The sequence below is a fragment of the Bicyclus anynana genome, chromosome 2 (genome assembly GCF_947172395.1).
Source record: "Bicyclus anynana chromosome 2, ilBicAnyn1.1, whole genome shotgun sequence".
Classification (NCBI taxonomy): domain Eukaryota; kingdom Metazoa; phylum Arthropoda; class Insecta; order Lepidoptera; family Nymphalidae; genus Bicyclus; species Bicyclus anynana.
In genome coordinates, this window is record NC_069084.1 from 2,361,384 (window position 1) to 2,369,906 (window position 8,523).

At 37.1% G+C, this 8,523-nt stretch overlaps 1 protein-coding gene across 2 annotated transcripts in view; it reads right to left on the reverse strand.

Annotated features, from left to right (window-relative positions):
- The window catches only part of LOC112043756 (putative ferric-chelate reductase 1 homolog), a 36,442-nt gene extending 29,032 nt beyond the window's left edge, over window positions 1-7,410 (reverse strand). For both annotated transcript variants that reach the window (XM_024079317.2, XM_024079316.2), the window contains exon 1: window positions 7,106-7,410. The gene's annotated coding sequence lies outside the window, so the exon portion shown is untranslated. The remainder of the gene's footprint in view (window positions 1-7,105) is intronic.
- Window positions 7,411-8,523: the final 1,113 nt, after the last annotated feature.

The window sequence follows — 8,523 nt, forward strand, 5'->3', positions numbered from 1 at the left end:
TAGTATGAAATTATCATTGCACCTCAGAGCCTGATAATTTTTTTCGAGTCCTCAAAACCTTTTTATCTTTACAAGTTAGCCCTTGAATACAATCTCACCTGATGGTAAGTGTTGATGTCATCTAAGAAGGAAGCAGACTAACTTGCTAGGAGGAGGATGAAAATCCACACTTCTTTCGGTTTCTACACGACATCGTACCGGAACGCTAAATTGCTTGGCGGTACGTCTTTGTCGGTAGGGTGGTAACTAGCCACGGCCGAAGCCTCCCACCAGCTATAAATCACACGTTGAAAAACTAGGTTCTAAATTAGAAAACATATTTATCGATGAAGTCGCGGGTAAACACTTGTGTAGGTATTTATATAAACGAATTAGTTTGTTTATCTCGTGAATAACATGTAGGTTGACAACCTTATTGTTTAAACAACTATGAGTGCGGCTCATCCTATCTCTAAGTAATCACTGTAGAGAAAATACAATGCGAGTGAAGAACTAACAATAGTTTACAGAAAAGCTGATGACCTACTTGATGATAAGTGGAATCCATCATCTGTAAAGCAACGTGACACTCACTACAGGCATATAAAAAATCCGAGGCATAGCCACATAGCAATGCTGGTGGTTTTTGGCTGGTGGGGTGAGTTGCTAGTCACCACCCTCCCGACAAAGACGTACCGCCAAGCGATTTAGCGCTCCAGTACGATGTCGTGTAGAAATCAAAAGGAGTGTGGATTTCATCCTACTTTTAACAAGTTAGCCCGCTTCCATCTTAGATTGCATCATCACTTACCATCAGGTATAGCCTCAATAGCTCAACGGTAAGAGCGGTCGGACTCATCACCGAAGGGTGGTGGTTCGATCCTCACCCCATTGGTCAATTGTCGTACCCACTCCTAGCACAGTCTTTCCTGACTAGTTGGAGGGCAATGGTAATATTGGTCATATTATGAAAGATAAGGCAAATATTCTTTTTTTTTAAAAAAAAAAGGTGAGATTGCAGTCAAGGGCTAACCTGTAGAGAATAAAAAAATGCTACTTGGTGATAGTACTTCCCACAAAACCTCTACTTCTTCCAAAATAACTAATACCTACCACAGAATACATAATTCTTGGCATGACCCTAGAGTTGTTAAGAGAAGACAAGCCAACTATGTAGTTAAATAATAGCTTCGTTGATGCAGAATGCCGAATAGCAAGCAAATTGGTTGGAAATGAAAGCGTTACTCAAACTTGTATGTAGGAAACATACAAAACAACTTCAACGTTAAACCACTTCTAGAGAAAGTTTGGGACCGTAACGGAAGATCACCGCTACATAATATACTTGTAAAGCCATTGTAGTTTATCATTTTAAAATGACCTTTACTTACTAAGATATACGATCTACCTGATATGCATATAAATCATTGCATTGGACCTTCAAGTGGACAGCTGCTTCGTTGCTTGTTATTGAAATGTATGCTTTAATACAAAAATTATAGCGTTGAAATTTGCTTATTACATTAATTTAGTGCATAGGATAGTTATTACTTAACTAGTAAATATTTGTAGTATACACACATTACCAACCGCTAAAACGTGTAGACACGCCTCAGACCAATTATTGTATAGGACCTGCCTCGCTAGACGTTACTTTTCTGTCAAAGTATATGATCAACGATCTAATGCGATTATAAAAACTGTGTCTGTAGAATCGATGTTAAATAGTTGTAATCGTGTTCGTCGGTTAAAGAGCTCCGTAAAAATATCTTTTTGTGTAATTGAGTTGTGTAAAAAACGGGCAAAAACTTTTAGTTTAGTATAAGATATATACAAAATCTAAGCTCGTTTTCCTCAGAAAATGGCAGACAATTTTGTTCGTGACTATGAGTGCGATACAGGTCCTTCTATAATTGGTCTGAGAGACACGCGAAACGCTGTGTGAAAACACATGCGGTATGATTTAGTACGGAATGTTGTCAAAGCCAATCACATTGAAGCAATGCTGCGAGAAGGCGAATACATATTGAATGCAGCATCGCTCTTTGTGTGGAAAGACCAGATGGTCCAAAAGTCTACATGACTATAGTCTCGCAAGTTCGTTGATAAATAAGAATACTAGGAAATACTGCGCGGGTATGAAATCGTGCGTCCGGAGAAGTGACGTGCATCAGTCGTGGGTTTTTCATTCATAGCTACCCCCCCTCCCCGCCCGCGCTGCCCCTCGGGAGTGTTACGAACGAACTTGCCAAGCTATAGATGTCGTCATTAAGCTCAAAGTTAGTCAAGATTTGTACAGGTGTTATAAGCTCTTATATAACACCAAACTAAATCTCAAATTGATTGATTGAAGTGTCTTGCAAATTGATTGAAGTGTCTTGCAAGGTTGTTCTGCCGTTTTTAGAGGTTTTATCATTGATGTTAAATCAATGATAATATAGGAGTAATTTTTTTTTTATAAATTTTTGCCATATTTTATCGCCATATCCCTACGGGTTTGGGAACCACGCGGGTGAAACCGCGCGGCGTCGGCTAGTATTAAATAAAGGTCTATGTAATTTATATTTATAAATTATAGATGCAAAAAAAAGCACTGCCTACCCTAGTACTCCTCGTTGGACAAGGAATTTCCCAATTTTTACTTCTAGTGCATATCCTAGTTAAACACCTTGTGCACGCCACTGATGAGTAGGTATACAAGTATGGTCAACGTTTCCATTCTTGCACTCAACTTGCCACACAAGTTTGCCTCCAACCGCATGTTTGGCGAGTGTCGAAGGCGCCGCGCTGAACTAATTCCCCTTGGCGTGGCTGCCTGCACTTGGCTTGCGTGATCTGCCAAGGTATCGGTTTCACTAGCGATATTTTTAATAACGATGCGTTACACTGGTTTCGGTAATTATAAACGGCAAAAAAAGATAAAATAGGACGGCATAACAAAGACAAGTATGTAACATTATATACCGTGTTTCGATATGTCACTTTTAAATCGCTTATTTTTTAAGGTGGCTCAAAAAAAACCTTGGCTGAGTTTGTTGTGGGCTCTTCTCGGACCAAGGCGCGATTGGAACCCTCGTAACTTTAGTTTTAAGTTTTCGACTATTATTACCACCATTAAATTAAATTAAATTTAATTTAATGGTGGTAATAAATTAAATTAAAACTAAGCCTAATTGAAATAAATGCATTTTGACTTTGACTTTGACTTTGAAAACAGTGTCGTTAGGGATCCTTATGAGGACGTATATCAGCTGATAATGATGATGATGAATTTTTTTAATCCATTCTAAAAAAGGAGGTTCACTTTTCGTTCTCTATGTATGAGTGTGTGTATTTATAATATAGGTAAACGTAAGAGCGATAACACAACAACTCACACAGACGAAATACAACAGCATATCAAAATAATTTAAGTACCTACCTAAATGTACAGAGACAAATACTGAATGTGTTACATATCGCGTTACTATGTGCTGATATTTATGTAGGTATAGAGCTGGTATATTAAGACAAATCTCTGAATCTCTGATACGCTTGTGATGGCGATACATTCTGATTTAAAGGAGTTTTTCTTATTTTGTTTGTGATATGTTTTTCCGTAAAAAAAGATATTCATTAGATGTCTTTTATTTTCATGTCTCGCGATTTTAATGGTAACTGGATTTTAATGATTAACAATTTACATATTAATATTATTAATTAATATTAATATGTAAATTGTTAACATAAAAAGTCTGCGATTTCTTTGGTGTGATATTCTTGGGATAATGTTTTTCCTTTTTCATTGTGTCTTCCGAACCGATAGAAGAAATACTACAAACAGACAAACCTAATGAAAGTTTAATTAAGCATGTAGTAAGCGGCCTGTAAGTTGAACTATGCGCAGATGCTCAGTCCAGAAAGGACGAATTCGCCGCGATTCTCTCGCGCATATTTCGCGCGACCGTTGCGTCCACAAGGTGCATACCAACGCGCGAGCATTTGGGGAGGAATTTAGTACGAAATATGAAGTTCGCTCTAGAGTTCGCGCGTTAACTGGACGCAACAAGGCGTCCCTAGTATATCGACTCACGCGCAATGCGCGCAATATGCGCAATACGCTCGAATCAAGCGCGTGTCGAGAGTCTGGCGTAGTCCACGCGATTTACGCGCGTATTTTGAAATCGAGCGATGCTTGTGGACGCGATGTATTGATGTCTAGTACTTCGACAACGCGCGTATGAATTCGCGCGATACGATTCGCGACGTATTCGCCTCTTCTGGACAAGGACTTACACTCTTTCTGGTGTTAACGATTTAAATTAACGGTGCCACATGTAAACGGTCAACCCCGGAGCACGTGTTTAATACTTTTGTTTATAATTACTGAACCAGTGCAGAGACAACAGGTCAGTTTGGTTCAAATTACGTGCCGGGACCTATACCTATTTCTCCAAACTCATTAATGTACCGTCACATTTACAATTTTATTATGTTTCATCTATACAAAATATTTGGATGTAAAGTAATGTATTTTATATGTATTTTATTATTGCAGAGATAAAAACGAATAATGAATAATTCATTCTCGGCGTTGACTCAAGGACCCGGGGTAATAATTAATTGTGACTTGATTGTCTGCAGCGTCTGTTGGTGTCTCATACCTAATAATACCGTTTTCCTTGTATATCAACAAGCGAATTTAATTTTTATATTTGAACCCATTGCCGGGTGACCGCGATTTATTAGCAATCCGTAACTAAAGGGTAAAACAGGACCCTGTTACTAGGGCTGCCAACCGTACAATAGTATTTAAAGTGAAAAAGCATATCTTATTTACTTATATGACAAAAAATCTTGAAAAATGCAATAAGTGTAAATAAATATAGTTTTTATAAAAACAAACGTGTTTTTTCGTGTATTTCGTAAAATACTTACTATGTGTTCTTCAAGCGTACTATATTTTTTCATGCCTAAATATAAAAAATCTATATTTATATCAAGAAATGTTGGCAACCCTACCTGTTACTAAGTCTTCGCTGTCCGTCTGTCTGTCTGTCACTAGGCTGTATCTCATAGCCCACCACAGTTAGACAAATTATGTATTTCTGTTGCCACCGATTATAAAATAAATATTCAACGCTCCCATATCAAATAATACATAATAATGTATGTAAAAGTAAAAAACGCGATTTTTTGGCTATCGGCGACAAACATACACTTCAACCGTTTATAACAAGATTCACATTCCCATAAGTTTTTAATTTTCGAACCGTTAGCGATAATGGAAACAGAATCGATATGTAACATGGCTAGAGCCGAGAGCGTCAGTTCACACGGACAAACGGTCGGCAGGGGATTTTCGTAACCGCTGTACCGTGTCGTTGCGGAACCGTGCCATTGACACGTATTAACGACCAGCCGCCGTGACTGCGTAGACCTTCAGCCCGTCCTAGTCTCGGCTTGTACAGGCTCGAGCACTACAAACTGATGAATTACCTCTTCTAAAAGAGGGTAGAGGCATTAGAAGCGAGCTCTTCTAAAAGAGGGAGAGGCATCAGAAGCAGGCGTTAGCTAAGTTATCAGTAGTTTACCCATAGGTTACCCCTTCTAAAAGGGGGTATGGGTATACTACGCGTAAACATCTCACAGAGTTTATTTGCTTCTTCTAAAAGTGGGAACTGTTACTCTTATTTATTTTGCGTAACTTTGCAGACCTTCAGCTCGTCCAATTCTTGGCTTGTATTGCAGGCTCGACCACAACAAACTGATGAATTACTTCTAAAAGAGGGTAGGTAACACCGTAACAGAAGCAAGCGCTAAGTTACCCCTTCTAAAAGAGGGTATACTACGGAAGCAAGAGCTACGAGTAAACATCTCGCAGTTTATTTGCTTCTTCTAAAAGTGGGTACTGTTACATTTATTTATTTTGCGTGTCTTTGCAGACCTTCAGCTAGTTCTAGTCTTGGCTTGAACTGCAGACTCGAGCACAACAATCTGCTGAATTACCTCTTCTGAAAGGCGGTAGGTAACAGAAGCAAGCACTAGCCAAGTTATCACTAGTTTACCCACAAGTTACCCCTTCTAAAAGGGGGTAGACTTCAGAAGCAAGACTAGCTACGAGTAAACTTCTCGCAGAGTTTATTTGCTTCTTCTAAAAGTGGGTACTGTTACAAAGTTTTCATTTTATTTTCAAGACATTTTATTTTGCGTGACTTCGCAGACTTTCAGTGTCCTAGTCTCAGCCGCATGTACCTACTGGTGAAGCGATCCAAATATCAAACTGATGAATTTCTATAAATAATAAACTATACAATGGGCTGAGTTTGTTTAATTCTTCCAAGTGGGTATATTACGCGTCAGAGTTTAACTATGCGCAGTCCTTTTTTAGACTGCATCACCACTTACCATCAGGTGAGATTGTATTAACTACAATCTCACCTGATGGTAAGTGTAAGAGGGCCAACTTGTAAAGAATAAAAAAAAAGAACAAGTTATCGTTACAAAGTCCTAACCTTTAGACCGCAAACCCGCAATGAATCAATGTGGTGGACGTTAACTCCAACTTCCTTATCGAGGGAGGCATCCCTGTGAGCCTTAAAATAGGCTGATAATGAAATACGGAAAACCCCATCCAGATAAGTCAAAGTTAAAGTCAAAATTCATTTATTTCAAATAGACTTACTTTACAAGCTCTTTCGAAACGTCAGGTAATAATATTAAACTTAAGGTAAGATAATGGTGATAATAATCATTCGAAAACTTATTTCAAATAAAATCAGTAGTTTGAGATTATCGTTCAAAGACACAAACAATAAACGTTTATTTAAACGAGTCTTTGGCAAAAAAAATCTGTTTTAACGTTGGATATAAAAATAAATGCTATGTTTGATTGTAGAATACTTAGTTAAGTAGGTAATTTGTTTTTTACTCTCCGCGAAAATTCGATAATTCCAAGTGACGTTTTGATTTTTCAGTTTTTAAACAATTATTTCCGATTCATAATGAACTTTCGCAAATTAACGCCTGCTTCTATTCAACAATGCGAAATTTGTTGACGTTGTTCTTTATAAAACCGACAGAGCGTAAACACATTCAAGACAAATACTTTTACTTTCAAAATAATTATGTAGGTAGGTATACTTACAATAAACCGGTCCGGTTAACGCAAAACTCGTACAATTTCTACTCACAATTCTTAATTTTGCACCAAAACACTATACACACGCCACTGTAGTCCAAACGAATATTAAAAATAAAGTCTTTTTTTATTTAGTTCTTACCATAAATAAACTTGCTCGAGTTTTATAATCTTAATATTTAACTTACAACTTATTTGCTTTATTATTTTGAAAGTTAAAATATACTTAGAAACTTTTAAACTAAGTTCGATGTTGGCAAGGCTTTTGAATAGTCAGCCTTCGCCCGCTAACAGTTTGAAACAACTGAGCGCGGAAAAGTTGTGTTGTCATTTTGTTGAATAAATATTACCCCACAATGTGTTTTTAATCCCCCGATGTTTACACGATACCATTTGACTCCATAGACAAAATTAATTAAAAACCCTTGAGCATAAATAAAGTTTAAATAATAAATCGATATTAACTTTTAAAAAGCGAACGAAGTTATTTCATCATATTAACTTTCTATTATATATTTTATTATGACTAACTAATATGCATTTAAAGCCTTTTGAATGCATATTAATCATATTAATTTGAAGTTGTCACTTTATAAAGTTACGAGCTGACGCCGCGCGGTTTCACTCGCGTGGTTCCCGTTCCCGAAGGAATACGGGGATAATATGTGGGTAAAAAATACTTAACCAAAACAGTAAAGTTAACACCTAAAAAACCTATTTAACAAAGTACTTACAGCAAAAACCTATAACATTTTTTTAGAATAATATTTTCTTGTTTAAGTATTTTCAATTAATAATCCATAATTTATGTAAATCAATGTCAACTGAAAAACACGGAATAATAAAATACCTAAACCATTGTAATTGACTGATTAAATCCCTTAGAGCAGTGAGACCCTGTAGTAAGCTGTTAAATTAAGCTGATATTAATGATTATTGACTGAAATTGTTTAATACAAACAATATCAAATGGAATTCTTTTTATATTGTTTGTATTGTTAAGTTTTAATATTTACAACAAATATTAAACGCTAAGCTAAAACTAAATTCGTGAATAGTTATTGCCGCAATGTGTGGAAATGTATGTCGACTGGCAACACTAAGTCAGTGGAATGACCGGTACGCGACAAGGCGATGAAGTAACGGCATTGGCAGTGGGGAGCTGCGAGTCATTTCGACCGTCCCATTCCGTTCACATTTCATTTTGGTTTTTACATCGGAAAATGAATCACTCATTCTTTTCAATAGGTATCAATTTACGACTGGTTCGGTTTTGTCACTTACCGCTTTGGGAAAGCCCTGTATAATAATAGTTAGCCTCCAGAATCCAGACGTCACTAACGATATTTTCCCAACTGTACCTACTGTATAGGGTTGGGTAGGAGTAGGATAGGATAGTTGTAGTCCTACCCTTACCCAACCCT